At 42.1% G+C, this 25,535-nt stretch overlaps 1 long non-coding RNA gene across 1 annotated transcript; it reads left to right on the top strand.

Annotated features, from left to right (window-relative positions):
- The first annotated feature begins 8,926 nt into the window (after window positions 1-8,926).
- On the top strand, window positions 8,927-13,889 carry LOC112648354 (uncharacterized). The gene is made up of 3 exons (XR_003128944.3): window positions 8,927-9,143; window positions 10,692-10,845; window positions 13,064-13,889. It is a non-coding gene; the product is annotated as an uncharacterized LOC112648354 (long non-coding RNA).
- Window positions 13,890-25,535: the final 11,646 nt, after the last annotated feature.

Consider the following 25,535-nt stretch of genomic DNA (forward strand, 5'->3'; position numbering starts at 1 on the left):
ACATCCTGCACCAAAGTGGTGTACATGTGTTACAATCAATGAACCTATATTGACAATCATTAACAATGACCATCCAGGGGCATGGGTTATGATTCTGGGGTCCTGGGATCAAGTCCTGTATCAGGCTCCTGTGGGGAGCCTGCTTCTCCCTCTGTCTCTGCGCCTCTCTCTGTGTGTCTCTCATAATTAAATTTTTAAAAATCTTTAAAAAAAAACCCAACAATGACAATCCATAGTTTACCCTGAGGTTCACTTTGGTGATATACATTCTGTGGGTTTGAACAAATGTGTAATGAATGGCACGTATCCACCATTATAGTGTCATCAGAGTATTTTCACTGCCCTAGAAATCCTCTGTGGTCCATCTATCTATTCATCTCTACCCTCCTTGACCTCTGGCAACCACTGATCTTTTTACCGTCCCCAGAGTTCTGCCTTTTCCAGAATGTCACATAGCGAGAATCATTTAGTTTGCAGCTTCATCAGATTGATTTCTTTCACTTGTAATATGCATTGAGAGTTTCTCCATAGCTTTTCATGGCTTGATAACTCATTTATTTTCAGTGCTGAATAATATTCCATTGTCTGGATGGAGCACAGGTTACTTATCCGTTCAACTCCCAAAGGACATCTTGGCTGCTTCCTGATTTTGGCAATGATGAGTGAAATTGCTGTAAATATCTATCTGCAAGCTTTTGTGTAGACATAGTTTTTGCCTCATGTAGGCAAATACCAAGGAGCAAGATTATTAGGTCATAGGTTAGCAGTATGCTTAGTTTTATAGGAAATCACCAAATTGTCTTCCAAAGTGGCTATGTCATTTTAGAATGATAGCATTCCCACCTGCAGTGAATGAGAGTTCGTGATGCCCCTCGTCCTCACCAGGAATTGATGTTGTCAGCGTTCCAGATTTTGGCCATTCTGATAGGCATATAGTGATATCTTGCTGTTGCTTAAATTTGCACATCCCTCATGACCTATGATGGGGAGCGTCCTTTCATATCCTTACTTGCTATATCTTCTTTGGTGAGGTATCTGTTCAGATCTTCTGTCCATTTTCTAATTGGATTGTTCATTGTCTTATTGCTGAGTTTTATGAGTTCTCTGTTTTGGATAACAACCCTTTACCAGATTTGTCTTTTGCAAAGTCTTATCTTATGCAAATGTTTGTGGCTTATTTTCTCATTTTTCTGACAGTGTCCTTCACAGAGCAGAAGTTTTCAATTTTAAGGATATTTGGCTTATCAATGATTTCTTTCATGGATCATGCCTTTGGTGGTATAGCTAAAAAGTTTAGGATCTTTTTTAAATAGCAAAATATGTATTTGTGATAGTCCAAGTGTATTCATGCAGCAGACCATAAGAGGATTTAGATTTAGAAAGCATAATTGGAGAGTTTTCAGGCCCTTATAATAAATAGGCTTTAATTTGGATAAGATATTAAATATGAATTGATGGAAAGTGAATATTCATAACTCTTCTTTTGTGAGATTCAGAAAATTGGCAGCAATGCCTCCTATTTCATTAACTTTTCTGAGTCAGAAGGCAGAGATGCCTCAAATTACCTAGCAAACCATTGTTCAAAGATGTGAAGTCAAACGTCATATTCCACTAAGCTAAATGGGTGGCAGTGGGAAGGCCAGACCACAACCTTGTCTAAACATCTGACAGGTTTGGAATTTTTCTTGCCGTGGACACCTAGACATGTAATAGGTTTGTCCTAGTACCTGTCACGCAGGAAGGCCCTTTCTCCAGTTCTACTGGATATGCTGCGAAGGCTGCAGGAATGAGTCATGCTCGAGGACACGATGCCACCACAAGGTGTTAGCAGCACAGTCCTCTGAAGCAGGGGAAGCTGTGCCCATCCCCAGGGACGTGCCTATAAAGTTTTACTTTGTCTTCCTCCTGCTAACCATTATCACTCTTCCACAGAAGAGCTCGGAAGTGAAGGACAGAGTCTTTCAGAAACCGCACAAAAATAAGCCCAACAAACTGAATCCTCAGGGGTATGAAATATTAATGTGACAGGAATTTCTTTAATAAGAAACAATTCGATAGTCCTTGTATTACATAAGTGAGGCTTTCCCCTGCTCCCTTCAAAAATGCCCTGAATTCTTTCCCATCGACTCATTCTGATTATCCAGGTCATGGGTGAAATACATTTGTAAGGCACACTGCAGCTTCGTTGGTCAAATGGGAACTCTGGATAGGATGACACTAAGCAGTTCTTTCTTGCTCGTCAAACCAGTGTAACTGCAAACAAGTCGGTACAGGTACCCTGAGAGAGAAGTGGACCCTCTTCCTAAGAGAGGGGCAACTTTTCCTCCTCCGGAATTAAATTTTTCCTGTGGGATTACATCATTGATTGAAAGAAGGCGAGACTCAGGAGGCCAGAGTGTCAGCTAAGATTCTTTTGACTGCAAATCTGACCTAAAAAGGCTTAAATGATAAGGGAAGGTATTACTCAGCTGGAAGTCCGATATGGGGTGGCTCCAACATTGGCTTGGTCCAGTGGCTGTGCGTTTTCAGCTGCTCTCTCCTCTGGCCTTGCACTAGGCTGGCTTCACTCAGGGGCAGGAATGAATGGACCAGTCCTAGGCCTCATAGCCATGTATACTACCCCCTGGCCCTGGGAAGAGGCTGCTGGAGCCTCGAGGACAAATTACAGTGAGAATATCATGTTCTGACTGACTTCAGCCTGAGTTCCTTGAACCAGTCTCTGTGGAAAAGAGCCTGAGATGACCTTGAATGAGCTAAAATCATCAACCCATTTCCCACACAGAGGCTGAGGGATGGAAGGGATGCTGAAGATGTCATCTCTATGGCCATTGGTATTCATGAAATCTTAGTATCTCATGTATCCCAACAGGTACCTAAGCATATTATGTATATTTTTTGGGTGTGAGGGGTTTTTGGAGACACTCACTACAATAAAAGGGAAGGTGGCATTATCCGTAATTGTAAGTTTTACACCATACCAAGAAGTGTGCACTCTGCCTCTCGTGCTACACACTTTTATTCTCCTACTGTAACTGCAGACTCTCCTGCCCCTTGGGCCACCCCCTGAGTGCCCTGCACCCCTCCCGCCCCGTCTCCCGCTGCAGTCACTGCTGAAGTGATCTGCTTGGATGCCGACGGCCTGGAAGAGATAGAACTGCCAACTCCTTGTCTACGCCCCTTGCTTCCTCCTTGGGTTTCTCTACAGATGCCTACGGGAGCCTGCTGGGCAGGGTGTGGGAGTTAACATCCACAGGGCCATGTTTGACCAATGTGGGACGGGGAACTAGCTCCCCAGTATGTCCTTTGGGAAGACTGTTCCATAAGCACATCCTCAGAAAGTCGATGGGTTAAGCTCTACAAGCGTCTTGGCTTCCCATCCTCCCCACCTTCGCCCCCCCTGCCCCTCGCTTCTGCTCCCTGGGATCACTTCCTGAATAAATGCTGCATCAGGGTTGGAGTCAGGTTGTACTTTCAGGGGTGTCCTGGTGAAATGACATCAGGTCATAGGTGACATTTCTGTAGAATATGAGTAAGGCAAACCTAATTTACCTTGTAAACGCATACCTGAGCCCCCAAACTTCGGCAGACTATAACAAATTCAGGTCTTGGCTTCCATGGAAACACCAGACTTCCTATTCATTGCAGCGTCCTATGTAATACCCCTCTCTCCCCATGTCCCACCATCTTTCTCTCCACATCCTGCCATCTTTCTTCCCACATCCCACCATCTTGTCACTTGTCATTTCTTGCCCATGTGTTGCCCTGTTTTTGTGAATTCCTGGAAAGTTAAAGTAGCTCATGAGAAGGCTGAAGTGGGTGTAGAGATGAAGCTCCATTGAAGGGGAAGCAAAAGTGGAGGAACCAGAAAGACAAGCTCATGTCAGGAATGAGCCACATGAGAAAAGATACCAGTGGAAAGGTTTGCAATAATTCCACATTCTAGACTCACTCCTGATAAAGACCTAACTTTGCTTCTTGCCTTGCTCACGCAAGAAAGGTGGTAATACCAGCTGAAGGGAGGCCATGAACACTTCATCAAATAATCCATTAAAGTACTTATAGACTGGGCACTTCCTGTGGTTGTTTGGCTATGGTTTTTCCTTAGGTCCTTCTTGTCTGCCAAAGAGTTTAAAGCATCTTCTCCTCTATAATCTCTCAACAACCTTTGCTACCAGTTGATGTTATTTCATGTGAAGCTGGACAAATGTCTACAATGACCAGAACATCAGTTGGAGTTGTAGGAGCAGCAAACTAATTTTTCTCACTTCCTTCATCCAAGAAAATTTGGTGGAAAGTCCAAGCCACTGAGCAAATGCTTAGTTGTTCTGAGCACACAGCACTGCCTCAATGGCAGAAGGGAAAGACACAAAGAAAAGCAGAACAAAGAGCAGAGCAACACTACCTGCACCCAGGACAGTTGCTTACATGCAGTGTTATGGGTGACAACGTTCAACATCATTGTCAGTCTCTAAAACTTCCTGTGATTTTCCCAAAGGTTTCAATTCATTCCTTAAGGGATACCGAATACACAGTGGAGTATAAGAATGCTACATGCTAACCGATATTTTCTCCCCAAGAGGCCAGTATAGAAAAAAGACTCACATGAGCACCTTGGGTATGTTGTTTTCAGCAAACATCTTTATTTCTATTCAGGGTTATTTGAGCTGGAGGCAGGCCAAAAGGACTTTAGAGGATATTACTTGTATTTTTCACATTTTTTATGATTTAGTTATTTATTTGAGACAGAGCGGGAGAGAGGGGTAAAAGCAGAGGGAGAGAGAATCCCAAGCAGACCTTCCTTGCTGAATGTCAAGCCTGATGTGGGGCTTGATCTCACCACCCTGAGATCATGGCCCAAGTTGAGAGTCAGACATTTAACTGATTGAGCGACCCAGGTGCCCCATGTATTTTTTTACATCTTAAGACCATATAAATGTATTCTCTGCCTGCTGACCCCCAGCTTTACTAAGGTATAATTGACAAAATTATATTTATTTAAGGTGTACAATGTGATGATTCAATATGCATATACATGTGACATGATTACCACAAGCAAGTTAATTGATATATCCATCCCTCATATAATTTCCATGTTCTCTGTGTGTGTGGTGAGAATGCTTGAGATGTACTCTCTTAGCAAATTTTAAGTATATGATGCAATATTATTAACTGTATTAACTGCACTCTGTACATTAGATCCTCAGAACTTATTCATCTTATAACTAGAAGTTTGTACTGTTTGACCGATATTTCCTCCATGCCCCAGTCCTGGAAACCACCATTCTACTCAATATTTCTATAAGTTTGATTTCTGTTTCTTTGTAAGTCTACATATAAGTGATACAATATTTGTCTTTCTCTGTCTGGTTTATTTCACTTAGCCCTTAGTGGTGATCTCCAGGTTCATCTGCGTAGTTGCAAATGTCAGGATTTCCTTCTTTTTTATGCCTGAATAATATTCCATTGCATACAGATCTTCTTTATCCATTCATCCATTGACGGCCACTTAGATTGTTGCCATATCTTGGTTACTGTGAATAATGCTGCAATGAATATGGGATTGCAGATCTCCTTGAGACACTAATTTCATTTCCCTTAGTTATATACCCAGAAGTAGGATTGCTGGATCATATGGTAATTCTAGTTTCCATTTTTCTTGGGTGATTTTAGTTTATTTATTTTTAAAGACTTATGTATTTATTTAAGAGAGAGAGAAAAGTGAGGAGAGGGGCAAAAGGAGAGTGAGAATCTCAAGCAGACTCCCTGCTGAGTACAGAGACCAACACAGGGCTCATCCCAGGACCCCGAGATCATGACCTAAGCCTAAGTCAAGAGCTGGTTGCTCAACTGAGCCACCCAGGTGCCCCTAGTTTTCATTTTTTGAGGAACCTCCATACTGTTTTCGATAGTGGTTGCACCAATTTACATTTCCATCATTAGTGCACAAGTGTTCCCTTTTCTCCACATCCTCTCTACCATTTGTTGTGTCCTCACCATCCCCATCCCACCCCACTCTCTCTTTTTCTTTCTCTCTCTCTCTCTCTCTCTAGTGTAGTGATAATAGCTATACTAAAGGGTGAGATAGTATTTCAATGTGGTTTTGATTTGCAATTTCTTTGATGAGTAGTAATGTTGAGTACTTTTTCATGTATCCATTGGCCATTCTGTATATTTTCTCTGGAAAACTGTCTATTCAGTTTCTTTGCCCATTTTAAAATTTAAATACATTTTACTTTAAAAAAAATTTTAATAACGATGTTGGGAAAAATGGATATCCATATGCAAAAGAATGAAATTGGACCCTTACACCATTTACAAAAATTAAATTGGAATGGATTACAAACTTAAATGTGAGAGCTGAAACTATACTGCTCCTAGAAGAAAATATAAGGAAAAGATTCCTTGACAATGGTCTTGGCAGTGAATTTTTTTTTATATGATACCTGAAGCACAGGCAATAAAATAAAAAAAAATAAACAAATGGGATTATCTCAAATTAAAAGCTTCTGCACAACAATGGCAACAGTCAACAAAATGAAAAGGCAACCTATGGAATGGAAGAGTATATTTGCAAACCATATATCTGGTAAGGGGTTAATATCTGAAATATGTAAAGGAACCCATAAAGCTCAACAGCAAAAATCCAAATAATCCATATGAACATACTCTTAATAAAAACCGAAAAGTTATTCATTAGCTTATCTTAGGTTGCATGCACTCTATGTTCAAGTGATTGTTAGGTTTAGTGATTTTATTCACAATATTTGTAGAAATAAACTACATATGTTTCTTGTGATGTTACAAACTTTTTCCTGGATGACTTTGAAATCTGGCAGAAAGTATTAGCAAAATTTGAACTGTTGGAATTATAGGTTCAAGAAAGACCCATTCTATATCATCAGTATGGCAAAAATTATAAGTGGAATTTCCTTTGTTTATAATTGATTTGTGGCTATGCCTTGGGACCTTAGAAGCTACTCATATGTTTTAAAAGCCTCTCTTCTTCAGAGTAAGGAAAGAAAGCATCCCAGGCATATGGAAAAGCTTGTTATCTTGAGTGGTCATTAAAGGAATCAAAACAGTGCCTAAAGTCTGCTTTATTAGACAAAAACAGCCATAAGCCACACAATAACATCAAATTTCAACATTGTTAGTCAAACCTCCATTTCTCAAACCTGAGTCTTAGTAGGACATGTGAGTTAGTAAATACTTGAAGGGAAGTAATAATTCACTGTTCCTGTTTCTATCATTCAAAACAGAAAATTACTAACACTTCGTATTTATTTCATTAAGATACTCCCTCCCCCAGCCCTGTTTGAGAATTAACTAATAGGAATGAAACAGTTAGCAGGAGTGTCTCCAAACCACAGGATCTTCTGATAGTGACAGAGATGGGATTGTAACAGAGAAGATGGTACTTATTTCAGAAGCAATCGTAAAGATGTGGGTGGATAGTTTTGTTCCTGAGAATGGCCTGTAGTAAAAGGGTTACTAGTTGCTTGGTCCCCGTGGATTATGTCCTTTTCTTGGTCTCCATCATCAGCGTTGGAATTGGAACTATAATTTAGGACATAGCATATAAGTATAGAACATTAAGCCTTAAGACTGGGAGGGAAGAAATTCTAAGGGTCAGTGTTCCATAAATTGAAAAGAAAAAAAAGTTTAAGATTTTATTTATTTATTCAAAGAGAGAGAGAGAGAGAGAGAGAGAGAGAGAATGAGTGGGGGAGGGGAAGGAACAGAGTGGAAGGGAGAAGCAGGCTCCCTGCTGAACAAGGAGCCAACTCGGGGCTTCATCCCAGGACACTGGGATCAGGATCTGAGCCAAAGTCAGCCACTTAACTGACTGAGCCACCCAGGCGCCCTGAAAATGTTTTGACATGACAAAGTAAAGTAGTATGTAATATACTCTTTATAATAACATGCCAAATAGCAACCAAATATGGAACCAATGGGAAAAACAAAATGAAATGTTAATCTATGCTGCATATTAACTTTTTTATCCTGACATCTTCATCTTTACTTTGGTCTCTCCAGCTGTGCAGCTGATATATATACACACCTCTTCAGTCTCTTCCTTTCTAGTTGGTTTATGGAAAAAAGCCAAAATCCATTTAAAATTCTGAAATTTCAGGATAAGGCTTCTTATCTACTCATGTAGGTCATCTATGCCTATAATCTATTAATAACCACATAATGAAAAATATCTCTAATCTACTTATTTTTGATACTCCACAATGTTAGTATATATTTTTTTTTTCTGAAATAGTAGTGTCTTTCTGAAATTATCTTGATAGTCATTCCTTTGGAAGGGTCCTCTCCTCCCTTCTTCCCTGGATCACCATGTTTTTACATTTTCTGCTCTCTGTCCTAGGTCAGTGGCTTTGTGGGCTGTCACCAGGCAGCTGGGCCCCACACTATGGAGTGACACTGCCAGTGACTAGAGCTCTCCAAGCCTTATTTTTGTGATCTGTACAATGGAGAAAACAATAGCAATAACCATACTAGCCAATGCTCGGGTCATTAGGATTCACATAGTAGCCAATATTTATTGAACATCTACCGTATTAGGCATAGTCCTGAGTGCTACCTAGATTACCTAGTTAATTCCTCCTAACTATAGCACTGACCTCTGAGATAAAGGCTATTATTACCTCATTTGACACATGGGAAAATTGACATTTAGTGAAGTGAGCTAAACTCGCCCCAATGTTGCCAGCCAGTCAGTGTTGCAGCTGGGATAGCAGTTCAAGAAGTAGGACTCTCAGGCCTTCCCTCATATATTCCCTTACTATCTTCTTGTCATGAAACTATATTCATTAAATGTGTAGCAGACTATGTGATACACAACACTTGCTCGGTAAATGTTTATTATTTATTCTCATCTTTCTTTATAACTTTATTGTATTTTTTAGAATGCATGCAGTCCAGGCAGTAAGAGTGGAGGACCACCCAAACTTTGGGCTCTCCCAGGCCACTCTCCGAGCCATTAGGGTGCTGAGGCATCTCCTCAAGAAGTCTTCCCTCAGGGAACTGACTGCTGGTTTACCTGCCTGTGGAATAGCAGGACACCTCTCCGCTCTGCACTCTGACAGCCTAACATAATAGGAAGCTGATACAGGAGGGAACATATGAATGTCTGGGTAAATGAAACAGCTCTCTCCCTTTGATCTTTCTGGAAGCAGTAAGTAGCTTCCTCCATGTTTCTTTTTGACATAAGCCTCTGTCTGAGCATTTCTCTGCCATTGTCTTGGAGAAATTAGAGGTGATATTAGAGGCAGTAAAGACAATTGAGATCTGTGATAATATTTATTTTCTTTTTTTAAAGAATTTATTCGAGAGAGAGAAAGCACACAAGTGGGGGAGGGGCAGAGGGAGAGAGAGAAGTGGGTTCTCCACTGAGCAGAGAGCCCACGAGATGGCTCCATTCCAGGACCCTGACATCACCACCCAGCCAAAGTCAGATGCCCAATTGACTGAGCCACCCAGGTTCCCCAGTTAATATTTATTTTCTAATCAATGAAAACTCAACATTTAACTAATAAAGCTCTGTATATTTTTGTTTGTTTAAAAATAAACTGAATTTTTAATGAATTTTTTCATAATGTTAAGGAAAACAAAATAGACCTCTTCAAATGTTTTATCTACAATAAAGATAAATTCCTGCATCACCTTCTTTATCTATGTAGGGTCAGATGACCTTTTCAATGAGATCAGGATCATTTATTTTATACGATTTGTGATTTTCAGTAATGACTCTTCCATGTTCAAATAGTCTAATTTTTGCATCGTATCTGAAAGAGCTGGGCTAAGTGTGTATTTCTAGCAGACAGAGTTGAGTACTGTCAAATTCTCTCAACTTCTTTCAGTTTTGTGGAAACAATTCTGAGGTATGCATAACTTGATAGATTTATTATTAGCTCAGCTGTGAGTCATTCTGATGCATGACTCTGTCGAGTTTGGTGGGAGTTGGGATTATCAAAAATGACTCAGAATGAATCTGGATACAGCAAGTCATAAAACCTGGGCTCAATTAGAGCACTTTTGCTTCCTTTCAGTCCACAGGCATGAGCCAGATCCCCTCTTCCATCTCTACCATCTCCATTATCCCCAGGCTCTGGGATCACCTTCCACCACCCGCCATCCAGTGGTCTACAAAGTCAGCTGTCCCAACCCCAGTGGTGGGAGTGCAAGAAAGAAAATCTTAGCATTTCTATTTATGGTTATTTTCATACTTTTTAACTTCAATTTTCATGTGTACTTAAAAATATACATAATAGAGCGTGTGGGTGGTTCAGTCAGTTGAGTATCTGACTCTTGATTTCAGCTCTGGGGGTCATGAGATTGAGCCCCACATCAGGTTCTGTGCTCAGCTTGGCATCTGCTCAGGATTCTCCCTCTCCCTCTGCCCTCTCTCCACTCCTGCTCTCTCTAAATAAATATAAATAAATAAAATCTTTGAAAAATATATGCATAATATATTCAGAGAGTAATATATATTTGTAGCTTATAAGTGAGTATACATGTATTGAAGATGTTCAAAACATTCTTACCAGTGGGATTCATCTCAATAATCATAATAAAAGAACAGGTTTCAAGCAATAAGGATGTATGAGAAGAGAGTAACCAGCCAGAGAAACCCGGATGTTTTTGATTGGCTAGATGTGATATGTATGCTTTGTTCCCCCCAGGCTTGGGCAGAGCACAGACCCTTGACGATGGAATCAATGTCAAATACCATGAGGGCGCCACATGACTGGAAGAAGCAGGGTCCTGGGGACTTTGGGAACTGAAGAAACTTGGGAAGGGAAATGACAACCCACCCAGCGGTTATCCTTACAAAAGGTAGTTCTGCTACATTTTGATTTCCTTGGAAAGGAGAAGGAAGGTGTCCTTAGGAAATTTCAGCAGATGATTTGTGGAAAGGGCAAACCTCTATTTTGAGTATTATTCTCTTTATGAGAATTCTGAAACAGTACAAATTCCAGTACAAAGCTTTATCTTTCCAAGAAATCTCCTGTATCGTCATTACACAGCAGAACATGCCTGTGATGGGAGATAAATGAACTTGAAAAACCAAATCCTTTTATAATAAGAATTTTGAAGCTCTTTATCTCTATGCGATATGAGGAGAGGGGTGGTGATCCCTTCCGAGAAAGCCTGAGAGAGATGAAAAGTCATGTTGTTTTCAGATTCATTTCTGCAGACATCCCTTTTTTTTTCCCTGCAGACATCCTTGAAGACTTCTTTCTCTCATCCCACCTTGCATGTGGGCAGGGAGGAGGGGACCACTTCCTGTGGCAGTACAGAACAGGATGGAGCCAACTAGAATAGCTTGTAGCTGAGCATATTGGTTTCCCATCAACTTTAGAAAGAGTTGGTTGGAAACCTAGTTCATTGGTATATCATTTATTTTCCCCTAAGACATAGACTTTGAGATACTTATGCATTCCCTTGATGTAGTTGCTTAATTTGCTTGAAATTTTGTTACCAAAGGCAAAAATTATTGAATAAAAATTCTTCCTTGATCTTTATTTTTCAATTTAAATAAGAAAACCTAAAGCCATTTTTTTTTTTTTAGTAAGAGATTTCAGCCCAAAGTGGAAGTGCCCAAGGTATACAAAACTGGCATTTTATTTAGAACAGTTTTTATTTTTTAAAGGATAGTCCAGTGTCCCAAGGCCAGATATTTTGAACCTTGTTTCCGGTATCAAGGAGGAAGGAAATCTGCAGTTTAACCCTGAATGAGAATGAGGCTCTTCTGTCTTAGAATTTTTGAATTGGGATCAGGGCTAAAATAATACAAATGATAAGCCATAGAAACACTTACCTCAATTGTCAGGAAAAATTCCCAAGGAAAGAAAAGAGAGGGGAGAGAATGTACTGAAGAGCGATTTCCTTGCCATCTGTTGAACTATCAATGTCTTTAACATGAAATGTGTAGGCATCTGATCATAATTAGGGTGATTCACTGCTAGAAAGCTTGTGTTATAGTTTAGGATATGAATAAATGAGCCTTGGATCATATCATGCAAAGAAAAACTTAGAAAGCCTACAAGCATTTACAGACCATTAAATTTACGTTTTATGAATGGTTGAAGAGGAAAATGTTAATACAGAAAAGTCCAGGGCTACAGGTTTACTGAATGGGTTCACTTAGCTTTCGGCCCATGAAGACATTTTTTGTTTTGGAAGGATGTTGGTCAGTTGATATCACTTCATGTAATATAAGATTTACTGCTGAGGTTCTGATAAACGCCTTTGAAATGCACTGGGAAAAACCGCTCTTTCGTTTATTTTCTAATACAATATTAGTCAAAAACAAAATCTCAGTGCATGTGGATTTGTATGCAGGATGAGAAGGAGACACAGTCTGTTTAAACTTTCAGGCCAGTCTGCCTTTAAAGAGTGTAGGGAGTATTTTATGGTGATGCAATGTGGAGGCTACTTGGAGAATTGGCTAGAAACGGTTAGAAATGTCAGGAGACAGCACACACAGCCTTCACCTGTATTGCAGATTTTATTTCATGTTCCTCCTCCCTTTCCTAAGGCTCAAAATGTCCTCTATACCTCCTGAAAATCATTTATATGTTTTGGGGAACCAGCCGTCTCCTTTGGATGCACAACTTTAAAAAGACTAGCTGAAGGCAGAGGGATGATAGCAGCTCCTAGCAGAAATGGCTCTGCTTTCTGAGCTTCGCATGTGATACCTGAACAAGAAGGGGACTGCCCATCAAAGGATGCATCTAGAGGCAGTAGATGTTTTTACTCTCCCTGTTTCACAATGTATGGCAAGGCTAAAGCCACAAACTATGTTTAAAACTTCTAAGCTCCTTTCTACGTTAATGGTTCAAAACCTGATTTTTGGCCACTTCTAGAAATAGATGTTTTGTTGTCCCTCACAACTATAAACAGCCAGCGTTTACCGGTGCAAACACTGCAATGAGATGGCCACCTGTGAATTAATATGGTGTAGACTATAGTAGCTAAATGGAAGAAAGCCTCAGTCAGACCCACATCCCAGGATCCATGTCAATAGTCCCTCCACATCCAACTTTTACAGAAACGCAATTTGCCTGCCGAGAAGCTGAGGAACTTTGACTTGACCTCTCTGTTCAAAACCTCTGAGCCATCCTTGACAACTCTTTCTTCCTGGCGGAACAAGTACTCACCAAGAGCGTATTATGCAGTAAGCAACACGCCAGCTACAGAATCACATGAGCTCACACCAGGTGAGTGGGAGCAAAGAACAGCTCACACGTATTGCCCTCTGATGCTCCAGACCACCAGGTGAAGTCAGCATGGCCTTCTTCCATAGGGCATAGTCACAGCTATATGCCTGGAGTCACTGAGTGGTTACCCTTCCTACCCACAGTTCCTGTGTTCTCCTCACCTCCAATCAGGTCAACCATGGAAGTGTTAGATAGAAGTTAGACTTGAGGCATGGAAGGAACATCCCAAGGCAGAGTCCTAAGTCCCTGAAGGGGAATGCTAGAGATAGGAGCGGGAGGCAAGGATGATGAGAAATAAAAGCCTGGGAGCTCAACAACCTGGCTTCCAAGACCTTGAGGCTGACAGATCAAGAGCCATAGATGCAGAGCACATGCTCCTCTCTTCCACCTCTGCCCTGGGGTAATCTCTAGACTCATTATAGTGCATTTTTAGGCACAGCCCCCCTTGGCACATACACCACCTCCCTCCACCACAGAGTAAGGCTACTATGATGGTTCTGGTTCAAACCTAGTGGAAGGAGTCCCCCAAATGATTGGAAGCAGCCTTTGTTAGAGATGACCACTGTATGTCACAGCTCCTCTCAGCCCAAAGAGACCCAATAATATCCAATCTCAAAATAACCTAGTGGCCAGCCACCTCTTGGAACCTGCATGTTCTCCCACCTTCACTTTAATAAACTGCTTTGTGCTTGCTACTTCCTCCTGGCTATCTTTATTCGAGCATGGATCCCCACTAAATCTTCTTTTGAGGAATTCGATGAACCTGAGACTTCCATTCATACAGTGTGGACTCTTGAAAAGGGTTTGTTCACATTGCACAAGGCCTGCCCCGCTGCCAGGCTCTAGTCTAGCACTGGTTCTGTGGAATATTTCAATATCTGCAGTCTGGTCTCCTCTCTCCTTCCGTTTGCTCTGCACACACTCCAACTAAAGCAATCTCCCGTCACGCAGATTGAGAAGGCATTCCTTTTCTGGTTCTCCAGTTCCTCCTTACTATATGGCCCAATTTATCATTCCAGCAGTAGCTATGACTACTGTTTGAGGTTCCCCATGCTGCCTGGCCAACCTTGAATACATTCTACTTCTTCACTTTTCCACACCTGTCTTCATTCTGTTCTCTAGTCCGGAAATTCCAACCCCTCACCTTGTGTAAAAAGCCTTCTGGTGACTTGCCTATCCTGAGGTAGTATGTGGTCTCTGGTGTCCCTGAGTCCTCCGTTATAGACGTCTAAATGTTGTTCTTGTTTCTCTCTCCTTGCTACTACATGGTGAGGTCCTTAAGGAGAAGAACTTTCTATTACCAGCCTATGACAGAGTCCCTGGGATAGAGCAGTATTCAGCGTATATATGTTGCCTTAATGAAGAAATCACCCAATGTGCTGAAGGAGTTAAAACTCAGTCAAAACACTTTGCTGTTTTTGTAACAGTGAATGCTTTAAAAGAGACTGTTCCTTTTAATAGGCCTATTCTTTTGCAGATAACTGATTGGAAGTGTGATGTATAGTATAGAAAATCAATCAATCCTGAAAAGGCAGTTATCCATCCTAGCACCTACACTATCAATAGCACTTGGATTTTGTTTCAAATATTAAGTTTATTTTTAAAATAATAAAAATCCATAAGTAAAAAAGACAAATGACAGTATGGGAATACAATTGCTTGAGATGCTTGCTTTCCCCAGGGTAGAACTGAAATGATGAATGGAAGAGAAGTGAATTGGGATCCCTGAGTGGCGCAGCGGTTTAGCTCCTGCCTTTGGCTCAGGGCGGGATCCTGGAGACCCGGGATCGAATCCCACGTCGGGCTCCCGGTGCATGGAGCCTGCTTCTCCCTCTGCCTATGTCTCTGCCTCTCTCTCTCTCTCTCTCTCTCTGTGTGACTATCATAAATAAATAAATAATTAATTAATTTTAAAAAAAGGAAGAGAAGTGAATTCACTGGCCAGACGCTCAAGCTGTTTGTAGATTAAAAAAAAAAAAAAAGCCTAAATTTCCAGTATATGCCAATTTCCATCATGTAGACACTCCCGCCATGATCAGTTTCAGGTCGCCGATGTGAAGTCCCCGAGCACAGTTGGGATCTGCTATGAGCCAACTCCAGCACCAGGCCAGCACTGTGTGGATGGGAGGTTTTAGAGGAAACAAATAAAAATGCCCCAGAATCCTGTTCTCTGTGGGTTGTGCCATTGTTGTTTGTTTTGAGAAGATGGAGTTTAGTGTCAGACCACCCTAGCGAAAGTACTGGTTCTGCCCTAGAGGTTTGGTGCTCGCCAAGTTGCTTAAACTCGCTAGACCTCCGTCTTCTCATCTGCAGATGGGACTAGTCATACCAGTAATGACCTTACGGGGTTGTTGGAGAAAGCATCCTGCATGCATCCTGCAGTAGCACCTGGCACTTAGGGAGCACCCATCACATGTTATCAGCTGATGCTGATGATGACGCTAGTAACAATAGCCCGAGGAGGGATGTGTCCTTGGGATACAGGTGCTTAGTTTTGGTGTTAGCTTCCTGGTTTGCGCCTTCTGGCTTCTGTAGTCCCTAGTTCCTGTTTCTGAGACTGAGGCCTTGATTTCTTTGCCTTATGCTTTATCTTCGCCTTGTGTGGGTCTCTGGGTGCCAGTTTGCATGGACTTTGTATGATTTAACCTTTTGTGGTTTTCTTAGCTTTCATTTCTACTTGGTCTGCTGCATCGATGTCCGACTCCCTTGGTTTCCGAGAGTACTCTAAGCACTTCATCAAAAATATGTGGGTGATTTAAAAAAATTCCTCGGTGGTTATTATCATTTCCCATTTTTAACAACATCTAATCTGTGCTGTAATAAAGAAATAAAGTACAAGATTGTCCCCAGGGCTGGATTTGAGACCAAATATCTCAAATGTAATAAAGTACAGATCCAATTATGATTTTTTTGAACTTATAATAATAACAATGTTAAGAATAAACCACTCTTTTCTTAGTGAACAGCAGTTTATATATGTTAGTGTATTTAATTTTTAAAGTTAGGTAAAATAACTCCCAATTTACAGACGAAATAAAGTAATTTGCTCTAGGTCACACAGCTTGCGGGATGTTTAAAAGTTTAAAATTAGATCAGAACCCAGAAGAATCTGCCCTTGTAGCTTGAATTTATTTCTCTGTTCTGCTTAACTTCTAGAACTGTGTTTAAATATTTTTTTCTGAAATATGCTCACCATTATGTTGATTCAGTTAATTACAATCCGACATAACACTAAAATCTTCTATTGTGATATTGTCCACTTAGTTTTAGTTCATTTCCTAGCATTTTATGACAGTTAGAATCATCAGGTAGCTTATTGATGATAGGAGTGCCTAAGTGGCAAACAAACAGTGAGTAAAAACTATAAAGGTATTTAAACCATGCTTTTATTAGTAGATACCAAAGGTCTATACCTTATTCGTGTCTTAGGTTGAAGATAGAATAAGAGCATGAGCCATAGTAGGAATGTCGTTCCTGCATATACGTTTAATTAATTTGGATCTGAAAGAGACCATCAATACACAGAAATTGGAAGACCTGGGTGGCTACTGGTTGAGTATCTTCCTTTGGCTCAGGGTGTGATCCTGGGGTCCTGGGATCGAGTCCTGAATCGGGCTCCCCAGGGGGAGCCTGTTTCTCTTCTGCCTGTGTCTCCGCCTCTCTGTGTGTCTCTCATGAATAAATAAATAAAATCTTAAAAAAAATACTCAGAAATTGCCTACTGAAAAACATAAGAAATAAGACGTGAAAAAGCCATTCGTACCATTGGAGAGGAACAAAGCACAGGCATTAGCAATATTCTTGCACCTTTGTAGCAGATGCAGGGAAAAGATAAGGCAGGAGGCAACCAGAGGCCCACCTGATTGTCCAAAAGGGTAGCAGCTCTGTGTTCTTATGAAAATAGATCAAGAATAACCATGGCTAAAGATCAGTAGAGAGCAGAGTCATTTTCTAAATAACCAAGTTTTTTCCTTTATGCAAATTAAACTAAAGTCAGCCAGAGTACTGGCATTTTCATCTGTCTGATGATGGGTCTGTCCTAGGATTCTACTTAGACTCAACCCCACCTGCCCTGTCTTCCCTTGGCCTCTGAAGCCAATTCCTTTTGTTCCCCTTGCCTTGCTCCAGAAGGCACTGCATTCTGCATTTTGCTGGGTTTTCTTTCTTTCTTTCTTTCTTCTTTCTTTCTTTCTTTCTTTCTTTCTTTCTTTCTTTCTTTCTTTCTTTCTTCTTTCTTTCTTTTTTAAGATTTTATGTATGTATTCATGAAAGACACAGAGAGAGGCAGGGGGGGAGCCTGATGTAGGACTTGATCCCAGGACCCCGGGGTTATGACCTGAGCCAAAGACAGATGCTCAACCACTGAGCCAGCCACCCAGGTGCCCCACTGTGTTTTCTCCTGGAATCTTCTCAATGACTCCGTGAGATAGGTATCATACTCCTCTTCTATGGTGGAGCTGAGGTGTCAAGAGTTTAAGGAGCTCCCTTAAGGCTAGAGACCTAGCACCTGGTAGACCCCAGACTTAGATCTCTGGAACTGACCACCTGTGGACTTCCCTTTGCAGAGATGCTTACCCCCTGCCAGTTTTCATTCCTAACTACATGCCAAAGGATGCATTTGTCTTTTTTTATACCCTGCAGAGAGCCCACATTCAATTTCTTAATTAAAAACAGTAACAGTTTCGGGCAGCCCCGGTGGCGCAGCGGTTTGGCGCCGCCTGCAGCCTGGGGTGTGATCCTGGAGACCCGGGATCAAGTCCCAGGTCCGGCTCCCTGCATGGAGCCTGCTTCTCCCTCTGCCTGTGTCTCGGCCTCTCTCTCTGTGTGTCTATGAATGAATAAATACAATCTTAAAAAAAATAACAGTTTAGAGTGGCATCATAAATTTTATTTCCTTTTATTATCTCTGTTATTGAACTTTCTTTCTTTCTTTCTTTCTTTCTTTCTTTCTTCTTTCTTTCTTTCTTTCTCTTTCTTTCCGTCTTCTTCTTCATTGCAGTTTAATCAGTCTTTGATGATTGGAGGGTTTGTGTCTGTGTAGGACTTGCAGTGCCTCAGCCCCAACTGCTCACTACCTAGGAGCATTTAGTAAGAAATCAGGGAGAATAAATCCTAAACAGAGAAAATCTTAATGGTCCTTTAGTCACTCTCAGAGTAAATAGTTACTCCTGCAAATGCCATCATTTTGGAATCTACTTCTCCACGGATGTGAAGTGTGTAAGTGAATCCATAAAAGCAGTTGGCCCTGAACACACAGAGGAGGGGTAATGGTGCAGTAACGCAGAAATGTTCTTGGAGCTATCAAAATTCCTTACTGTGGAGTAGATATTGTTTCATACAAAGGAATATTCGTGAACTAGAAGAGAAAGAAAAATGGCTCTTATTATACAACATGAAAGAGATTATGAAAGAGATTCAAAGTAGAAAGAGATTCTACTGTGTATTCTACATGTTATCTTGGCCACTGCTGTAACTTCACGGCTGGGTTGTGAGAAGCTATACTTGGTCTTATTCTTCAATATTTAGTAGACCTCTGATTTTTAAAGCTGAACAGTTCAGATGGACATGGGTCCATCTGAAATAGGATACTACAGACTAGTGCCCTTCCTGCAAAGGATTATTTGCACTGTAGATACACATCTTCATAGATGGACAGTGCTATCAAAGCATAACCGGATGCTTACTGCACTGCTTTTTTGTTTAATCTTACACTCCCAAGGATCTCTCTTTCTGCCCTCAGGTTAAAGGAGATACCGTGAGAGGGGTTGAGACCTACCGATGAGTTGCTGGAGGAGTGCTCCAGCTCTCTTTACTCACATTTCCTAAACGGTAACAGTGTGCTCAATTCCTGCTTCCGTGTGTTGCTCACAACTGTGCTTTAGAAGCACGTGGTATGAGGGAATAACAAGTCGGCCTCTGGAACCCTCCAGGAAGTCTAGATGCTTGAGGCCAGTGAGAGTGGAGGCCATGGGAGTCAAGGGTGGAGGCAAGGGATGGAGGACAAGTCACCGCATGCAGGAAATATACATGGGTGGGTGACCTACCTTACTTCTCTGTCTGGTAAGTGTCTACAACAGAGACTAAGTAAATCCAGTCCCTGCCATCTACAAGGTCACCACCTTCTTGTAATTCCAGTTGCCCACACTTGTGTTTTATTTGCTTCCTTTCTTGTGCTCCCGTGGCAAACGGTTTACATAATGGGATCACACATTCATTCATTTAACCAACAGGAGCTAGGAACCCAGTACTGCGTATCTTTTACAATCTCCCACTGTGAGGCCAAGCTAGTCTGTGTTTCTCCAGGCATCTGTGTGTGCGTGAGAGTGTGTGCAGAGGTGTGAGTGTGGTGGATATATAAAACTGGGCTGTGCTAATGCAGCTTTGGAGGAACGAAGGAGAATTCTCAAGGCCATCTAAACTCCTATCTTCAGGGAAGTTGATTTCCTCTACAAATAGGTAACCAAAACAAATCTGAATTTCCAGAGCTCCGTATGCCCGGAGTGGGAGGCAGCAACTTAGTTAAAAATTCAACCAATTACTGCATGCTTCTGTTTCCTAAGGGATGTGTGTTCCGGAAGAGAAAACATTAGCATCCTATCCATCAAAGTAGAGAACACATTGTTTTATCTCTTTCCCTAGGAGTTTCAGGAATTTCCATTATATCCTGTGGGAATTGAAACATCCTTCAAAGGTAATCTACTGCATCTTTCACCCTCTATCTTATCTACCATACATTCTTTATGCATATACTGATATCAAGGAAGGGATCTTTATTTAGAATGATATTGTTTGGAAATCAACAGTTAGGCATCAGTTGACAGACCCTTTCACTTAAAATATTTATAGCCAGAAAAACTTCAATGTTTCATAACATCTACTTGGACTTCTGAGAAAGTTTTAAGGATGTGATTACTACATGGCTGGTTGAAGAACCTAGCAGCCAGTGTGTCTGATCTAGTCTGTTTTAGGACGATGATTGGAACTCCTTCAGTCATGTGTCCATCTGAGCTATGCTCATTTGCATTGACAAAACAGACCTTTGGTATGTGTTAGAAGTATGGGTTTGGGGAGTGCTGGTAAGGTGGTTACAAATGCATGCTGGTGAACCGAGAGTGGGTTAACAATGGACAGAAAAGGGATAGACCCAATATCAAGGGATGGATCCCCATGATAGCTGGGGAGTCAGGAGAAGAAACTGGGGTAGGGTGTAAGTAAGGAGGAGTGGGAATCTGGAGTGAATCAGGGCAGAAACTGTGTCATTTGCAGAAATGCACCCAGGTTAGGATGAGGTTCTGGTGGGGTACACAGGGATTCAGACAGTCCAGAGATTCTGGGAATGGATTATTTTCCTCTGTCTTATGTTGCTAGTATCACCCTTAGCTAAATAATATCATTCACTAGAGGTAACTAGTTTCCAAATCAGCAACTCCATTAAGAGAGAGAGAGATAATCCATGCTCAAAATTCAAATATCTGTATTATGTATTACTGAAGATTTTAAATATTGTAGATCCATCTTCCTCTCAAACCGTGGAAAAATTTCTCAGCCTGCTATGGCATGTCCTGCCTCTTCTGTTGCCCAGGATGATAAATTCAGGGGCTGTACCTTAGCAGGTTATTATTTTGTTATAATAGGCAAAGAAACAGTAACAGGAAACCAATCTTTCAGAAGCATAATCATGTTCACTTATATGGCCTGTGGGTAAAATACAGCCCTCAACATTCTGTAAACTTTGTTTCTTGGCACCTCAATGTTTTCTTTTAAGCTATTGAGTACAAATGCTATTAAGTTGGTCAAGTTTTCTCTATTCTTACAAGGGTTCTTCCACTCCTGGCTTAATCTTTGCAGATTCATGCACGTATCTTAATTCTGTGGCCCCAACACTTATAAACGCTCAGTAAGTGCAGAGGACCAGCTAACATTTGTTGAAGGCTGACTATGTGGCAGGCACAGCCCTTTGGGCTAAGTACTACTTTACCTTCCATTCTCATATACAGACAGACTCTGAGGAAGTTGCCCAAGGCCACCCAGATGGTAAAGGGCAGAGTCTAGGTCACAAATTCAGAGAGCTAGCTCTGCTTTTACACAATCTAGTAAGTAGCCAGTGGCCACTCTCTTTCACTTACGTATTCGTATTCAAACTTGGGATCCTAGCATAGCCGGAGTTTCAGGAATCCCTAGCATTGACTGGTTCCTAGTTCAGATTCAGAGATGCCTGAAACCCTCATGTGTGCTTGCAGGGTCACAGGAGTTGAACTGTCTGAGATCTGAGGGTCTGACCAGAAAAGACCCCCCTCTAGTAATAAGCTGAGCCCTGCAGTCAGTGCTAAGTATAGGGTTTGTGGGGTGGTTTTTATTTGTTTTTTAATGTGCTCTTTCATGGGTGGAAGGATAGTCCCAGAGGGAATGCAAGCTCCCAAGCTCTGGGTAGCTCTGCCTTTTGAGGCTTCTATGTCCCAAGCTCTGGCTGCTGGGTTCCCTTTCCACCAACCTCTGAACCAGAGCAGTGGCCTTCCAAGATGGGGCAGTCCATCTGCCATGAGCCCATTACACACAGTCCACAGCAAATGGATGATTCAAGAAGCAAATGCGTGGATAAAGTGTATCGTGAGTCACTTCCTAAGCCCCAGGAACAGTAAGAGAACCAGGAACCTTGTGTGTGGAACACACTAGCCCATACTGCGACTCAGATGCTCCCTTTAGTCTGGGGTTCTCCAGATTCATAAGGTCTTTAATGACCACCAGGCACTTGGATGTCTTGATGGTTCCGGTGGCAGGTGGGAAAGTACCCAGAATCTATAAGCAAGGGGAACAGTCCCACAGCGTGGAAGCATAATGGAGGAGATTGGGCCAGAAGGTAGACAAGTGAGGTGTGTTCACCTGAGCTGCAGGTCTGAATGAAGGAGGGAGAGAAGAGATCCCAGGCAGTTCATGTGTGTATTTACACACAGCTGTGTTACTTCAATTCTCGCTGTCTCAGTTCATCATCTATAACATTGCAGATTGGAACAGGACAACTTGTCCAGTTACTGTGAGGATTAAACAATTAAACATGTGTAAGAATGCTTACAATGTTTCTGCGACACAGAAAATGATATGCAAGCCTTAGGCGTTTTTTAAGTTTATTATTTATTTTTATTGTCAAAACTAACACTTGGACGCCTAGTCAATATTTAGCAATCAGGAGCTAATTGAAGTATTCCAAGATGTTTGAGGCTTGTAAGGCAAGAAATGGTGACAAGACATCTATCCTGTGCAAGACAGGGTGACAGGTGCTGTAGGACAGTCAAGGCAATATGATATGGTCCTTGCTCCGAAGGGTGTAGGCTACTTGGAGAGGTGACATGGAAGCAAAGAATACAAGGAAGAAGACAGGGTCAATATATTGTATGGACAACCTGTGCCACAGGAGCTCAGATGGAAGAAGCCAAGGGGGATCTCATTGGAAGGTCCATGGGAGCCATACTTTATAGGATGGGAGGTCTCCGACATCAAATAAATTTTAAAAAGGTAAAATCATGACTTAAAAATGTTTCATGAACACATGTCTAAGATTTTTTTCACTTACTAATTAGTGAGAGAATCATTCAGATGTGTAAAAAAAAAATAAAGTCAAGAAAGAATCTAAAGAACATATATGTGCAATTAGGAATGCAGAAATAATTAAAAAAAAAAAGATGCAAACTGACCTCTTCCCCAGGTGGGAAATTGATTATATCACCAAGACAAAATTTACCCGCATCTTTCTATGGACGAAAATCACTGGGGTTATGGTCAGTTTTCTACAATCTGCAGAGTTATCAATGAACTCAAGGACAATGCAAGGTACAGACCCTGTAGAATCAGATAATCCTGAGGGGTGAGCCTAGTATCCCACTGAAAGGTTACTCAGCGTGATGGTTAATTTAATATGTCAGCAAGACTGGCCAGGTGCCCTGGCACTTGGTCAAACTATTCTGGATGTGACTGTGAGCTGATTCCTGATGAGACCAGCATCCAAATCAGCAGACTGAGTAGAGTAGACTGCCCTCTGGGATGTGGTGGGCCTCATTCAATCAGCTGAAGACCTGAAGAGAACAAAAAGGCAGGGTGAGAGGGAGCTCCTCGTCCTGACTCCTCCCTGCCGTCAGACTTCAACGGAGACATCTCTTCCTGGGTCTCCAGCTTGCTAGCTTGTGAATGGAACTGCCCATTGCCTGTCCTGGCTCTCCAGGATGCGCTCCAGCTGCAGATCCTGGGACTTCTCAGCATCCATAATTGCATGAGCCAATTCCTTATTCTATTTGTATGATCGCTGTGTAATTAGTATGATTATATATAATACATACAGCATTACTATTGGTTCTCTTTCTCTGTGGAACCCTAATACGCCCAATAATCTTTTCTACTGTCCCCATTTGAGAGCGTGACAATTTTTTCCTGACCCCTGTGCAGTAATGAATGGCCAAAGAGGTGTGGAGGGGAAGCACCTACAGCCTGTTTGTCACCATGGGCATCGAGAAGAGAGGAAGATGCACAGGGGGAGTTGGCTGGAAAGGTCTGGACTTCTCTTTCAGACAGTGGGCTGTTACTAGCAGCCAGAGGCAGCTCAGGACCTCCAGCTTTAGGCCTGTAGGATGAGGCTGCTGGTTCTTTCTGTGAAAGGGTCCAAAGAGCCTCTGGCTACTTGAATGCATTAAGCGTTATCATTTATTTGCACTTGCTCAAGGTCAAACAGGGCCTGTGTGGCCTTTCATTAGAGTCATTTCCTACTTAATAAAAGCTGAAGGCAAGACAATGAGGTGGGTGCCCATGGGGAAGGAGAGTAACTACTTAGTGTTTATACACAAGGCTATCGGAAATTCACTCCATTTCTTATGGACAGTTTCCCAGCAGTCCTACCAGGTAAGTCGCATTGGCCCTCATCTTTCAGGGGAGGAGCTGAGATAGGAAGTTATTTTCCCAGAGCGAAACTTAGAGGGACAGGGATTGAACTCCAGGCCTTGTACCTGGACGGGGAGCCAGGAAAGGAGGGCACGTGTCTGGTGTGGGGCCAAGGTGGTGGGCAGGGTGTTGGGCTGGAGGTGAGGGGTAATGAGGGAAGGTGCAGGTGCTGAAGGTTTTACTCTGGCCTTGGCTTTGATGCAAGGCCACTGGGTGGATTGTCGAAGTGTGGCTTCACCACTGGGGTGGCAGATGGGCCAGTGAATCCACCGGAAGGCCCGAGAGCATTCCCAATATTGCTGCTTACAGCTGCAGGGCAAGTTGCTTCATTCCACTGAACTTCTGTTACCTTATCCATGGAACTACAGCGGGTTTGGCCAGGAACACATCTCAGATCTTTTCTAGCAATAGTGCTGTGTGGCTTTTAAGAAACTCAGAAGGTAATTGAAAACAGGACTGTGCAACTGAAACCAGCTTGTTACAAGCACCAGGGAAAATGTTTTTCAAAGAAGCAAGTTCCATCCAAAGAGCAACTCCACTCCTATGTAGGTAAGCCTGCCAAATATCTCGGCCTGGTTAGATACAATCCTCCGAGGCATTTACTTCCCTCCAGGTTAATAAACATCAAAGACCATGATGCTTTTAGGATACAGTTCCCTGTTAAACTCTTTAAGGGCATCTTTGACATTGGTCCTTTGTGTGCCTGGGAGGCAAGGAAGTTGCAAACCCGGGAGCTATTTACTGCCCAGCTGTCTCCTCCTGTGACTGCCGACCTTCCAGCAGCCCCAGTGCCATTAGCCTGCCTTCTGCTGTCACCGCAGGTTTGCTCAGACTTTTCACCTTCACTGTTGATCACAAAAACTCAGCTGGAGGTTGCTGAACGCATCAAATGAGGGGAAAGCCAGCCAGGAGATGAGGTAAGCGCTTGAGAAAGCTGACACTGGATCTGGGCCGGGTTTTTACCACATTTCCAGGAGGAAATCCTCCAGCCAGACTGGGCCAAAGTCACACACACTGCACATATGTTTCAGCCGGCCCACCTCCCAGTCGGCACTGGTCTCCATCCCCTGGCTCTGGTGCTCAGGCCCCTGAGGAAGTAAATGCATCAGTTGCTGAAGCTCCAAAGAAATTCCTACTTTCTAAAGCCTTTTCCTAAACTGGCGTACTCGGGGCACTTTACCTAAGAACCACCAGGCATTTGCCAAATATTATTCTTATACGGTGAACACCACATCCAATAGAAACCTGGAGATCCGTTTCTTCATTCAGTCATTATCTCAAGAGCAATCAGTCTATGCCATGCACCATTCCTGTAGCAGGTAATATAATAGTGGAAGTCCCCAGCCTCCTGCAACTTACATTCTACTGGGAAGAGACAGA

Source organism: Canis lupus, chromosome 7 (assembly GCF_003254725.2).
Source record: "Canis lupus dingo isolate Sandy chromosome 7, ASM325472v2, whole genome shotgun sequence".
NCBI classification, from domain to species: Eukaryota; Metazoa; Chordata; class Mammalia; order Carnivora; family Canidae; genus Canis; species Canis lupus.